The following is a 16,092-nucleotide window of genomic DNA, read 5'->3' as shown; positions in this document are numbered from 1 at the left end:
TCATTATCTATCATTATCTATCAGCAGTCTATCAGTATCTATCAGCAGTCTATCAGCAGTCTATCAGCAGTCTATCAGTACCTATCAGCAGTCTATCAGCAGTCTATCAGCAGTCTCAGCAGTCTATCAGCAGTCTATCAGCAGTCTCAGCAGTCTATCAGTACCTATCAGCAGTCTATCAGCAGTCTATCAATACCTATCAGAAGTCTATCAGTACATATCAGCAGTCCATCAGTACCTATCAGTAGTCTATCAGTACCTATCAGTAGTCTATCAGTACCTATCAGCAGTCTATCAGTATATAGCAGCAGTCTCAGCTGTCTATCAGCAGTCTATTATCAGCCTATCAGTACCTATCAGCAGTCTATCAGCACCTATCAGCAGTCTATCAGAAGTCTGTCAGTAACTATCAGTAGTCTATCAGCAGTCTATCAGTACCTATCAGAAGTCGATCAGTACATATCAGCAGTCTATAAGTAGTCTGTCAGCAGTCTATCAGTACATATCATCAGTCTATCAGCAGTCTATCAGTACCTATCAGCAGTCTATCAGTACATATCATCAGTCTATCAGCAGTCTATCAGTACCTATCAGCAGTCTATAAATACCTATCAGCAGTCTATCAGCAGTTTATAAGTACCTATCAGCAGTCTATCAGTACATATCAGCAGTCTATCAGTACCTATCAGTAGTCTATCAGTACCTATCAGTAGTCTATCAGTACATATCAGTAGTCTATCAGTACATATCAGCAGTCTATCAGTACCTATCAGTAGTCTATCAGCAGTCTATCAGTAGTCTATCAGCAGCCTATCAGTACATATCAGTAGTCTATCAGTTGTCTATCAGCAACTATCAGTAGTCTATTAGTACATATCAGTAGTCTATCAGTACATATCAGCAGTCTACCAGTACCTAACAGCAGTCTATCAGTACCTATCAGTAGTCTATCAGTACCTATCAGTAGTCTATCAGTACATATCAGTAGTCTATCAGTACCTATCAGTAGTCTATCAGCAGTCTATCAGTATCTATCAGCAATCTATCAGCAGTCTATCAGTACCTATCAGTAGTCTATCAGCAGTCTATCAGTACATATTAGTAGTCTATCAGCAGTCTATCAGTACCTATCAGTAGTCTATCAGCAGTCTATCAGTATCTATCAGTAGTCTATCAGTACCTATCAGTAGTCTATCAGCAGTCTATCAGCACGTATCAGTAGTCTATCAGTACATATCAGCAGTCTATCAGTACCTATCAGTAGTCTATCAGCAGTCTATCAGTACCTATCAGTAGTCTATCAGTACATATCAGCAGTTTATCAGTACCTATCAGTAGTCTATCAGGACATATCAGTAGTCTATCAGTACCTACCAGTAGTCTATCAGTACCTATCAGCAGTCTATCAGTACCTATCAGTAGTCTATCAGTACCTATCAGTAGTCTATCAGTACATATCAGTAGTCTATCAGTACATATCAGCAGTCTATCAGTACCTATCAGTAGTCTATCAGCAGTCTATCAGTAGTCTATCAGCAGTCTATCAGTACATATCAGTAGTCTATCAGTTGTCTATCAGCACCTATCAGTAGTCTATTAGTACATATCAGTAGTCTATCAGTACATATCAGCAGTCAACCAGTACCTAACAGCAGTCTATCAGTACCTATCAGTAGTCTATCAGTACCTATCAGTAGTCTATCAGTACATATCAGTAGTCTATCAGTACCTATCAGTAGTCTATCAGTACCTATCAGTACCTATCAATGGTCTATCAATACCTATCAGTGGTCTATCAGTAGTCTATCAGTACATATCAGTAGTCTACCAGCAGTCTATCAGCAGTCTATCAGTAGTCTATCAGCAGTCTATCAGTACCTATCAGTAGTCTATCAGCACCTATCAGTAGTCTATCAGTACCTATCAGTAGTCTATCAGTACATATCAGTAGTCTATCAGTACCTATAAGTAGTCTATCAGTACCTATCAGTACCTATCAATAGTCTATCAATACCTATCAGTAGTCTATCAGCAGTCTATCAGCAGTCTATCAGTACCTATCAGTAGTATATCAGCAGTCTATCAGTACCTATCAGTAGTCTATCAGCAGTCTATCAGTACCTATCAGTAGTCTATCAGTACCTATCAGCAGTCTATCAGCAGTCTATCAGTACCTATCAGTAGTCTATCAGCAGTCTATCACCGGTCTATCAGTACCTATCAGTAGTCTATCAGTACCTATCAGCAGTCTATCAGCAGTCTATCAGTACCTATCAGTAGTCTATCAGCAGTCTATCAGTACCTATCAGTAGTCTATCAGTACCTATCAGCAGTCTATCAGCAGTCTATCAGTACCTATCAGTAGTCTATCAGTAGTCTATCAGCAGTCTATCAGTACATATCAGTAGTCTATCAGTTGTCTATCAGTACCTATCAGTAGTCTATCAGTACATATCAGCAGTCTACCAGTACCTAACAGCAGTCTATCAGTACCTATCAGTAGTGTATCAGTACCAATCAGTAGTCTATAAGTACATATCAGTAGTCTATCAGTACCTATCAGTAGTCTATCAGTACATATCAGTAGTCTATCAGTACCTATCAGTAGTCTATCAGCAGTCTATCAGTATCTATCAGCAATCTTTCAGCAGTCTATCAGTACCTATCAGTAGTCTATCAGCAGTCTATCAGTACATATTAGTAGTCTATCAGCAGTCTATCAGTACCTATCAGTAGTCTATCAGCAGTCTATCAGCATCTATCAGTAGTCTATCAGTACCTATCAGTAGTCTATCAGCAGTCTATCAGCATGTATCAGTAGTCTATCAGTACATATCAGCAGTCTATCAGTACCTATCAGTAGTCTATCAGCAGTCTATCAGTACCTATCAGCAGTCTATAAGTACCTATCAGCAGTCTATCAGTACATATCAGCAGTCTATCAGTACCTATCAGTAGTCTATCAGTACATATCAGTAGTCTATCAGTACCTACCAGTAGTCTATCAGTACCTATCAGTAGTCTATCAGTACCTATCAATAGTCTATCAGTACCTATCAGTGGTCTATCAGTAGTCTATCAGTACATATCAGTAGTCTAACAGCAGTCTATCAGCAGTCTATCAGTAGTCTATCAGCAGTCTATCAGCACCTATCAGTAGTCTATCAGTACCTATCAGTAGTCTATCAGTACCTATCAGTAGTCTATCAGTACATATCAGTAGTCTATCAGTACCTATCAGTAGTCTATCAGTACCTATCAGTACCTATCAATAGTCTATCAGTACCTATCAGTAGTCTATCAGCAGTCTATCAGCAGTCTATCAGTACCTATCAGTAGTCTATCAGCAGTCTATCAGTACCTATCAGTAGTCTATCAGCAGTCTATCAGTACCTATCAGTAGTCTATCAGTACCTATCAGCAGTCTATCAGCAGTCTATCAGTACCTATCAGTAGTCTATCAGCAGTCTATCAGTACCTATCAGTAGTCTATCAGTACCTATCAGTAGTCTAACAGCAGTCTATCAGCAGTCTATCAGTAGTCTATCAGCAGTCTATCAGTACCTATCAGTAGTCTATCAGTACCTATCAGTAGTCTATCAGTACCTAACAGTAGTCTATCAGTACATATCAGTAGTCTATCAGCAGTCTATCAGCAGTCTATCAGCAGTCTATCAGCGGTCTATCAGCAGTCTATCAGTACCTATCAGTAGTCTATCAGCAGTCTATCAGCGGTCTATCAGTACCTATCAGTAGTCTATCAGTAGTCTATCAGCAGTCTATCAGCGGTCTATCAGCAGTCTATCAGTACCTATGAGTAGTCTATCAGCAGTCTATCAGCGGTCTATCAGTACCTATCAGTAGTCTATCAGCAGTCTATCAGCAGTCTATCAGTACCTACCAGTAGTCTATCAGTTGTCTATCAGTACCTATCAGTAGTCTATCAGTATATATCAGTAGTCTATCAGTACATATCAGCAGTCTACCAGTACCTAACAGCAGTCTATCAGTACCTATCAGTAGTCTATCAGTACCTATCAGTAGTCTATCAGTACATATCAGTAGTCTATCAGTACCTATCAGTAGTCTATCAGCAGTCTATCAGTATCTATCAGCAATCTATCAGCAGTCTATCAGTACCTATCAGTAGTCTATCAGCAGTCTATCAGTACATATTAGTAGTCTATCAGCAGTCTATCAGTACCTATCAGTAGTCTATCAGCAGTCTATCAGTATCTATCAGTAGTCTATCAGTACCTATCAGTAGTCTATCAGCAGTCTATCAGCACGTATCAGTAGTCTATCAGTACATATCAGCAGTCTATCAGTACCTATCAGTAGTCTATCAGCAGTCTATCAGTACCTATCAGTAGTCTATCAGTACCTATCAGTAGTCTATCAGTACATATCAGTAGTCTATCAGTACCTATCAGTAGTCTATCAGTACCTATCAGTACCTATCAATAGTCTATCAATACCTATCAGAAGTCTATCAGCAGTCTATCAGCAGTCTATCAGTACCTATCAGTAGTCTATCAGTACCTATCAGTAGTCTATCAGTACATATCAGTAGTCTATCAGCAGTCTATCAGCAGTCTATCAGCAGTCTATCAGCGGTCTATCAGCAGTCTATCAGTACCTATCAGTAGTCTATCAGCAGTCTATCAGCGGTCTATCAGTACCTATCAGTAGTCTATCAGTAGTCTATCAGCAGTCTATCAGCGGTCTATCAGCAGTCTATCAGTACCTATCAGTAGTCTATCAGCAGTCTATCAGCGGTCTATCAGTACCTATCAGTAGTCTATCAGCAGTCTATCAGCAGTCTATCAGTACCTATCATCAGTCAGATTCTCTGTGTTTCATTATTAAAACATGGGGTCCATTTCACTCCCCTGTGGATTCACCATTTTAATGTGTACCTTTATTTTGGTCAGGTCTCTCTCGAAAAAGAGATGACTGGTTTCCATGAGAATAAACCTGGTAGAATAAGTTGTGTTGTGGGGTTTGGATGCAGGCCTGTTGAAGGCTGAGAGAAGGAAACCAGATGGAGATCTCTTTCTTCAGCATCTCTCCTCACACTCACTCCCAACCACTAGCCCCTCTCTCCCCTCTCTCCTCCCCCTAGCCTCTAGCCCCTCTTCAGTACAGACAGAGGACAATGATGCCAAAATACACATGTTGTTAGCCTCCTGTATTGCCTCCTCTGACCGGACTGTCATTAGAAACAGTAGCCTCCTGTATTGTCTCCTCTGACCGGACTGGCATTAGAAACAGTAGCCTCCTGTATTGTCTCCTCTGACCAGACTGTCATTAGAAACAGTAGCCTCCTGTATTGTCTCATCTGACCAGACTGTCATTAGAAACAGTAGCCTCCTGTATTGTCTCCTCTGACCAGACTGTCATTAGAAACAGTAGCCTCCTGTATTGTCTCCTCTGACCAGGCTGTCATTAGAAACATTAGCCTCCTGTATTGTCTCCTCTGACCAGGCTGTCATTAGAAACATTAGCCTCCTGTATTATCTCCTCTGATCAGACATGTCATTAGAAACCCAATAAATTAGTGAGTATGAGTGCTTCTACATCTGCATTGCTTGCTGTTTGTGGTTTTAGGCTGGGCTTCTGTATAAGCACATTGTGACATCTGCTGATGTAAGAAGGGCTTTATAAATACATTTGATTGAGAGTAATGTGACCAGTTCAGCTGAACCATAGAAATAGAATCACCAGAACGGGCATTCCTCTTCAATTCTATGATTTTGTGATTCTAATTCTATGAGCTGAACACCGGGCCTGAGCCTGTCGCTGTCCAATCAGCAACTCATCTTGACACGTGCTGCTGAAAAGTCACACCTTATTAAGACATTCCTCACCTGAAGAAGTCCCACCTTTCCACTCCTTTCCACAGTCAATCCCTGACATCTTTCTCCTTATTTGTCCCCTTTGCTACCAAGTCTAGATCCAATAGGTTCCTTAACAGGCCCTGGATGCTTTCAATTGCCCCACTTGGTTACGCCCAAATAAGGCCGCGTTTTTTACCATCGTGATATTGCGCACCAAACGGATAACTTGAAATAACATGATGTAGGTTAATTAATGAAATTATCCAAATAAAAATGTGTGATTATTTATTCGCCCTAGTCAGTTTAAGATGTAAATACCTGTTTTTGTGCATGGGCTGTGGCTCAATCCACTGCATCCACCTCTGTCGCCCACCCCCTGTCTACTGTGGAAACGTGACAGAGATACAGAACTGTTGTCAGACCAGGAAATATCCCCAAAAATCTGTCATCTCTTTTTTATTTATATATTTTTTTTATTTATTTTTTTTACCCCTTTTTCTCCCCAATTTCGTGGTATCCAATTGTTTTTAGTAGCTACTATCTTGTTTAATCGCTACAACTCCCGTCCGGGCTCGGGAGAGACGAAGTTTCGAGAAAAAGTCATGCGTCCCCGGATACACAACCCAACCAAGCCGCACTGCTTCTTTAAACACAGGCGCTTCCAACCCGGAAAAGTCAGTCATCTCACGAAAACGTCCACAGTCTGACCCAACCTGGTCTCATAGCACTTCGTATATTATTCTGTACTTAAATCCAAGACATCCATTTAGTGTATGTTATATTTCGTATGGCATGTATTAATTTCTTGATGTCCATCACCCATTTCATATGGGAGTATGGGGTGGCAGGGTAGCCTAATGGTTAGAGCGTTGGACTAGTAACTGGAAGGTTGCAAGTTCAAACCCCCAAGCTGACAAGGTACAAAATCTGTCGTTCTGCCCCTGAACAAGGCAGTTCCTAGGCCGTCATTGAAAATAAGAATTTGTTCTTAACTGACTTGCCTAGTTAAATAAAGGTAAAATAAATATGATATATTACAATTTGTATCATGTGTTACGAACTTGCAAAACGTACATTTCATCATGAATTCGCTAAACTTACCACAGTACCAGACAAAAGTTTGGACACACCTACTCATTCAAGGGTTTTTCATTATTTTTGCTATTTTCTACATTGAAGAATAATAGTAAAGACATCAAAACTACCAAATATGGAATCATGTAGTAACCAAAAAAGTGTTAAAGTCACTGGCTTACTGGTGCTCTTCCATGCCGTCCCTAGGAGGGGTGCGTCACTTGAGTAGGTTGAGTCACTGACGGTCTTCCTGTCTGGGTTGGCGCCCCCCCTTGGGCTGTGCCGTGGTGGAGATCTTTGTGGGCTATACTCGGCCTTGTCTCAGGATGGTAAGTTGGTGGTTAAAGATATCCCTCTAGTGGTGTGGGGGCTGTGCTTTGGCAAAGTGGGTGGGGTTATATCCTGCCTGTTTGGCCCTGTCCGGGGGTATCATTGGATGGGGGCACAGTGTCTCCTGACGCCTCCTGTCTCAGCCTCCAGTATTTATGCTGCAGTAGTTCATGTGTCAAGGGTCAGTTTGTTAAATCTGGACTACTTCTCCTGTCTTATCCGGTGTCCTGTGTGAATTTAAGTATGCTCTCTCTAATTCTCTCTTTCTCTCTCTTGGAGGACCTGAGCCCTAGGACCATGCCTCAGGACTACCTGGCATGATGACTCCTTTCTGTCCCCAGTCCACCTGGCCGTGCTGCTGCTCCAGTTTCAACTGTTCTGCCTGCGGCTATGGAATCCTGACCTGTTCACCGGACGTGCTACCTGTTCCAGACCTGCTGTTTTCAGCTCTCTAGAGACAGCAGGAGCGGTAGAGATACTATTAATGATCGGCTATGAAAAGCCAACTGACATTTACTCCTGAGGTGCTGACTTGTTGCACCCTCGACAACTACTGTGGTTGTTATTATTTGACCATGCTGGTCATTTATGAATATTTGAACATCTTGGCCATGTTCTGTTATAATCTCCACCCGGCACAGCCAGAAGAGGACTGGCCACCCCATAGCCTGGTTCCTCTCTAGGTTTCTTTCTAGGTTTTGTCCTTTCTAGGGAGTTTTTCCTAGCCACCGTGCTTCTACACCTGCATTGCTTGCTGTTTGGGGTTTTAGGCTGGGTTTCTGTACAGCACTTTGAGATATCAGCTGATGTAAGAAGGGCTATACAAATACATGTGATTTGATTTAACCAAATCAAAATATATTTTATATTTGAGATTCTTCAAAGTAGCCACCCTTTGCCTTGATGACTGCTTTGCACACTCTTGGCATTAGACGTGTGGAAATCTGTCCTTTGGTCTGATAAGTCCAAATCTTAGATTGTTGTTTCCAATCTCCGTTTTTGTGAGACGCAGAGTAGTTGAACGGATGATCTCTTCATGTGTGGTTCCCACCGTGAAGCATGGAGGAGGAGGTGTGGGGGTGCTTTGCTGGTGACGTCGGTGATTTATTTAGAATTCAAGGCTCATTTAACCAGCATGGCTACCACAGCATTCTGCAGTGATACACCATCCCATCTGGTTTACACTTAGTGGGACTATCGTTGGTTTATAAACAGGACAAAGACCCAACACACACCTCCAGGCTGTGTAAGGGCTTTTTGACCAAGAAGGAGAGTGATGGAGTGCTGCATCAGATAACCTGGCCTCCACAATCACCCGACCTCAACCAAATTGAGATGGTTTGGGATGAGTTTGACCACAGAAACCAAAGGAGATGATCGTGGACTTCAGTAAACCACAGAGGGTGCACCCCCCCTGGGCATCTTTCGTTTGAGCAGGGACCCTGGGCATCTTTCTTTTGGTGTTTCTCAGCGTCAGTAGAAAGGCCTCTTTAGTGTCCTAGGTTTTCATAACTGTGACCTTAATTGCCTCCCGTCTGTAAGCTGTTAGTGTCTTAACGACCGTTCCACAGGTGCATGTTCATGAATTGTTTATGGTTCATTGAACAAGCATGGGAAACAGTGTTTAAACCCTTTACAATGAAGATCTGTGAAGTAATTTTGATTTTTACGAATTATCTTTGAAAGACAGGGTCCTGAAAAAAGGGACGTTTATTTTTTTGCTGAGTTTCTATAGTCTTAATTCATTCCTACTTAGATTTGTGTGTAATGGGTATATGTTGTGTAATTTGTTAGATATTACTTGTTAGATATTGCCCTATGACCCCCAGATCACCCATACAAATTAATGGAGTATGGAGGTAGTTTTGTTCTATCAAAAAGAAGAGGTTAAATATGTGTCCAAAAAATATATATATATATATTTCCTGCGCTTTCTTATATCTCCTAGATATAGGACAGACATTTCAAAACCTTATTTCTTATTATCTGTTTACTGACTGCTCTTTTCTTGCCATTTATGAATGTGTTATTCGACACGTTTCTAAGAGTAGGAGTAAAATGCCTCTATTCTCAGCACTTGAGACCAATGTTCCAATGCTGAACCACCCTGTGATGTTCTCAAGAGCTCATTCTGAGGGAAAACTATATTTCTCCTTCCTTTCCAGGATGTTTTCTTCTTCTTCTTTCTCTCATTACCACCCTGTTCACCACCCTGTTCACCACCCTGTTCACCACCCTGCTCACCACCCTGCTCACCACCCTGTTCACCACCCTGCTCACCACCCTGCTCACCACCCTGTTCACCACCCTGCTCACCACCCTGTTCACCACCCTGCTCAACACCCTGTTCACCACCCTGTTCACCACCCTGCTCACCACCCTGTTCACCACCCTGCTCACCACCCTGCTCACCACCCTGCTCACCACCCTGTTCACCACCCTGTTCACCACCCTGCTCACCACCCTGTTCACCACCCTGCTCACCACCCTGTTCACCACCCTGCTCACCACCCTGCTCACCACCCTGCTCACCACCCTGTTCACCACCCTGTTCACCACCCTGCTCACCACCCTGTTCACCACCCTGCTCACCACCCTGTTCACCACCCTGTTCACCACCCTGCTCACCACCCTGCTCACCACCCTGTTCACCACCCTGCTCACCACCCTGCTCACCACCCTGTTCACCACCCTGCTCACCACCCTGTTCACCACCCTGTTCACCACCCTGTTCACCAACCTGTTCACCACCCTGTTCACCACCCTGTTCACCACCCTGTTCACCACCCTGCTCACCACCCTGCTCACCACCCTGTTCACCACCCTGCTCACCACCCTGTTCACCACCCTGTTCACCACCCTGTTCACCACCCTGCTCACCACCCTGTTCACCACCCTGTTCACCACCCTGCTCACCACCCTGCTCACCACCCTGTTCACCACCCTGTTCACCACCCTGTTCACCACCCTGCTCACCACCCTGTTCACCACCCTGTTCACCACCCTGTTCACCACCCTGCTCACCACCCTGTTCACCACCCTGTTCACCACCCTGCTCACCACCCTGTTCACCACTCTGTTCACCACCCTATTCACCACCCTGCTCACCACCCTGTTTACCACCCTGTTCACCACCCTGTTCACCACCCTGTTTACCACCCTGCTCACCAACCTGTTCACCACCCTGTTCACCACCCTGTTCACCACCCTGTTCACCACCCTGTTTACCACCCTGTTTACCACCCTGTTTACCACCCTGTTCACCACCCTGTTCACCACCCTGCTCACCACCCTGTTCACCACCCTGTTTACCACCCTGTTCACCACCCTGTTCAACACCCTGTTTACCACCCTGCTCACCAACCTGTTCACCACCCTGTTCACCACCCTGTTCACCACCCTGTTTACCACCCTGTTTACCACCCTGTTTACCACCCTGTTCACCACCCTGTTCACCACCCTGTTTACCACCCTGTTCACCACCCTGTTTACCACCCTGTTTACCACCCTGCTCACCACCCTGTTCACCACCCTGTTCACCACCCTGTTCACCACCCTGCTCACCACCCTGCTCACTCCTCACTGAATTACAAGTCTGTCTGACTGACTGACCGCACCTGACCAGGACCTCTCCTTGTCCACCATTACGTCATTCACAATGTCTGCATCTCAAACGGCATCCTATTCAAGGATAGGATCTGTGGAAGAGCCTGGACATAGACAGGGAACACAGAACTAATCAAGGATAGGATCTGTGGAAGAGCCTGGACATGCACAGGGAAGACGACAAGTATCCCTGTGACTGCTGTTTTCAGTCACAGTCACATCCCCCCTCACAAATCAGATGTACAGCAACATACTGTACACTGTCAGACACACCGAACACGGACATGTTTTCTCAACTAATAGAAATCATTAGAGAGCTTTGGCAGTCTCACAAATAATACTCAATTAGTGCACTGCTTTTGACCACGGCCCAAGTCGTGCACTATGGAAGGAATAGGGTACCTAGCTGTCAGGTGGGCCGGTAGATTGCCCACATAGAGCACTTAGAGGGGCCTATGCCCTCTGCTGTTTGTGTTCCATGAGGATTCAATATATCACACACCTTACCTCAGGGGTCAACCAACCCGAGACCAACTACAAAATACCAAGGGTATGTTTTCATACACAACCCCTTCAGGTTGAGTGGAGGGTCTGATTAATCACCACCCATCGTTCTCTGCTCAGCGGACCATCACCTGGCTAATTACAGGTAACAGATGATGTCTGGGTCAGATGGATGGATAGAGTACAGACCGTCCTCAGGGTCTCCTGTTCTGACTAGAACCTGGCCCTAAAACCTGGCCCTAGAACCTGGCTCTAGAACCTGGCCTTAGAACCTGGCCTTAGAACCTGGCCTTAGAACCTGGCCCTAGAACCTGGCCTTAGAAACTGGCCCTAGAACCTGGCCTTAGAACCTGGCCCTATAACCTGGCCCTAGAACCTGAGAAACCTTAACTCTGGAATAAATCTACCTATTTTCTCCCTTTCTCTGTGTCCATCATTCTCTCTTTCTCCCTCTCATTCACTCTTTCCAGCTCTCTCTCTCTCTTTCCATACTCTCGTTCCCTACTTCTATCTCTCTTTCCATATTCTCTCTTTCTCCCTCTCATTCACTCTTTCCATACTCTCTCTTTCTCTCTCTCCCTCTTTTCCTCCCTCCCTCTCTCTCTCTCTCTCTCTCTCTCTCTTTCCCCACTCTCTCTCTCTTTCCCTCTCTCTCCCTACTTCTCTCTCTTTCCCTCTCTCTCTCTTTCCATACTCTCTCTTTCTCTCTCTCTTTTTCCCTCTCTTTCCCTCTCTCTCTCTCGCTTTCCCTCTCTATCGGTCTTGATCACTGCAGCCATCAGAATGTTGACTTTGGACCTGGGAGTGAAAATGAACACTGAGAAAGCAGCTGATGTCCCCTCAACTCCCCCTACCCCCTCACCCTCTACACCCCCCCCCCCCCTCTACAATCCCCCCCTTCCCACCCACCCCTCTACGACCCCCCCCCCCCCCCCCCCCCCACACTATGCAGTCATCTCTTTTCTCATGTCTCTCTGTAGTCTAGTTGACATTCAGCTTCCTGTTTTGGGTTAGCAGTCATCTCTGGGTTTTTGTCGACATTCATCCGTCCTGTTTGGATTAGCAGTCATCTCTGGGGTTTTCTCATGTCTCTCTGTAGTCTAGTCAACATTCAGCTTCCTGTTTTGGGTTAGCAGTCATCTCTGGGGTTTTCTCATGTCTCTCTGTAGTCTAGTCGACATTCAGCCGTCCTGTTTGGATTAGCAGTCATCTCTGGGGTTTTCTCATGTCTCTCTGTAGTCTAGTCGACATTCAGCTTCCTGTTTTGGGTTAGCAGTCATCTCTGGGGTTTTCTCATGTCTCTCTGTAGTCTAGTCGACATTCAGCCGTCCTGTTTGGATTAGCAGTCATCTCTGGGGTTTTCTCATGTCTCTCTGTAGTCTAGTCGACATTCAGCTTCCTGTTTTGGGTTAGCAGTCATCTCTGGGGTTTTCTCATGTCTCTCTGTAGTCTAGTCGACATTCAGCCGTCCTGTTTGGATTAGCAGTCATCTCTGGGGTTTTCTCATGTCTCTCTGTAGTCTAGACGCTGCCTGATGTGAGGTTGTTGACTGACGTTTTCCTGATGTTGACAGATCACTATTCCACACAGCCTTTAAGTAGTTCTATAGTATCAGAACAGTAACAGTAGTCGTATAATATAGTAGTTTAACTACTGAGTCTTAAAAACACAACTACCACACAGCTCAGCCACCCACATGTTAACCTGCCTGCCTTCCTGGCTCGGTCTGGCTCCATTTACTGAAATTAGTTTACAGAACATTTACCCTACCAGATGTGAGATCGTTAGGCCATTATTTACAGTAGGGATACAACGGCCTCTATCAGCAGCAGCTGTGTGTGTGTGTGTGTGTGTGTCTTTCTTGTTCCTCTGCTGAAGCAACATCTCCTCTAAAGTGTGTTATCCCATGAAAAGGAAAAACGTGTTCCAATTTGTAAACAGCTCTGACCTCAAACCATCGTTGGTAATGAATCATATTTGATCTCTCTATGAGGACACTGTGCCTCTAAGAAAACTTAGTAACACTTTACTTGACACCCAGTGTCATAACATGGTTATGGCAAGGTGATAACTGTGTTATAATATGTAATAACAGCTGACATAACATGGTCATAACACTGTCATAACACTGTCATAACACATCCTCTTTGTGACTGATAACTGGCATGAGGTCATGTACGTGATTGGCCTATCTGGCTGATATGATTATGATGTCATAAGGCTTCTTGCCAGTGTCATAAAGTGTATTTTCTAACAAGTTATTTTAAATATGATGAACAAAAAACAAAACAAAAAATGAATTACCACAAAGGACTTTAAGAAACAAACTTTCGAATGAAAGGAAACTTCTTGTCAGGAACCACATTTGAATAAAATGTGGGTTGACACTTATGTACGGTTCATAACCAGCCATAAATAACACAACAGGTGTAGATATATGGGTCGTGACAGTGATACGACGTATTATGACATGGTTATGACCGTGTCACAACGTGTTATGACTCTGGGTGTCAAGTGTTACCAAAGACGTTTGTAATAATATTTTTGACAGTTTATTTATAGAGAAGCAAGAGAGAATGGCTATTAAACGTCATGTAAGATTGGTACATCGGTCGGCAGGTAGTCTAGCGTTTAGAGCGTGGAACCAATTACCAAATGATTGCTGGTCAGGATACCCGAGTCGACGAAGTGAAAGATCTGTTGACGTGCTCGAGCGAGACACTTAACCCATGTCGCTCTGTATGAGAGCATCTGCTAAATGACTCAAATGTTAATTGTCAATTCGCACTTAAAGACGTCTTCCAGCGATGTTTTTTTTTTTTTTTTACTTCTACTGTTGAAAAGCGATACTCCAAATATACAGTAAGTACCAACAATAAATAAAGAAAAATAAATAAAAAAAATAGTAACATTTCTAGCAAAATATATATATTTTTTTAGACAACTGCAAACTTCAAGGAGTTTCAAAGAATTCGTGACGTCATCGGCCACCCCCTTGCTCGAGGAACAATAGGACCGCTCTCTTCCGTGTTTTCTAGAAGGAAATCCGAGCAGTACATTATAAAGAACATTCAACATTCTTCTAATCAGAAAGCTGTTAAAACAATCAATATGTGTGCATCCTCTAATGTCTCTGTATAATGTGTAATTTGTTATAACCCTTTCTAGCATATTTTATCATTGTCTGTTTGTATACTTCTTGTTAGTATACTGGTTTTTCTGCAATATTTTTTTAAAATTTAAATATATATATATATATATATATATATATAAACAACAACAAACTATAAGATCACTATATTGGTCAATTGCACACAAGTTTCAACTGAAATTTGGCTTCTGTTTTTAACCCAACCCCTCTTTAAGACACCATAGAGGAGCAATGGAGAACCCACCCACTTGTGCCATTTTTTAATTGAACCTTTATTTAACTAGGCAAGTAAGTTAAGAACACATTCTTATTTACAACGATGGCCTACACCAGCCAAACCCTCCCCTGGCAACGCTGATCCAATTGTGCGCCGCCCTATGGGACTCCCGATCACAGCCGGTTTTGTGATACAGCCCGGGATCAAAACCAGGGTCTGTAGTGACGTCTCTAGCGCTGAGATGCAGTGCCTTAGACCGCTGTGCCACTCGGGGACCGCTGCTCCACCTATTGAGATGTGCTTTTTGTTAAGTGAATCAAAGATAAAATGTCCATCTCTAATGTATACTGGACAGAAAAAATATAAACTCAACACGCAACAATTTCCCAAAAGTTACAGTTCATATAAAAGGACATCAGTCAATTGAACTAAATAAACATCAGGCTCTAATCTATGGATTTCACATGACTGGGCAGGGGCACCGCCATGGGTGGGCATGGGAGAGCATAGGCCCACCCACTGAGGAGCCAAGCCCACCCACTAGGGAGACAGACCCAGTCAATCAGAATTTGTTTTTTCCACCCACAAAAAAGGGCTTTATTACAGACAGAAATACTCCTCAGTTTCATCAGTTGTCCGGTGGCTGGTCTCAGACGATCCGGTGAAGAAGTCAGATGTGAAGGTCCTGGGTTGGCGTGGTTACACATGGTCTGTGGCTGTGAGGCTGGTTGGACGTACTGCCAAATTCTCTAAAACGACGTTGGAGGTGGCTTATGGTAGAGAAATTAACATTAAATTCTCTGGCAACAGCTCTGGTGGACATTGCTGCAGTCAACATGCCAATTATACACATCCTTAACATCAAAACTTGAGAGATCTGTGGCATTGTGTTGTGTAGCAAAACTGCACATTTTAAAGTGGCCTTTTATTGTCCCCAGCACAAGCCGCACCTGTGTACTGATCATGCTGTTAAATCAGCTTCTTGATATGCCACACCTGTCAGGTGGATGGGTTATCTTGGCAAAGGAGAAATGCTCACTAAAACAAGGACGAAAACACATTTGTGCACAAAATTGGGAGAGAAATAAGCTTTTTGTGCCTATGGAAAGGTTCAGGGATCTTTTATTTCAGCTCGTGAAACATGGGACCAACACTTTACCTGTTATGTTTATATTTTTTGTTCAATATAGCTGGGGCAGCAGCTAGCCTAGTGGTTAGAGCAATTGGACTAGTAACTGGAAGGTTGCTAGATCGAATCCCCGAGCTGACAAGGTAAAAAAAAATGTTGTTCTGCCCCTGAACAAGGCAGTTAACCCACTGTTCTTAGGCCGTTATTAAAAATAATAATTTGTTCTCAACTGACTTGCCTA

The sequence above is a fragment of the Oncorhynchus mykiss genome, chromosome 14 (genome assembly GCF_013265735.2).
Source record: "Oncorhynchus mykiss isolate Arlee chromosome 14, USDA_OmykA_1.1, whole genome shotgun sequence".
Lineage (NCBI taxonomy): Eukaryota > Metazoa > Chordata > Actinopteri > Salmoniformes > Salmonidae > Oncorhynchus > Oncorhynchus mykiss.
This window is presented reverse-complemented; position numbering follows the sequence as displayed.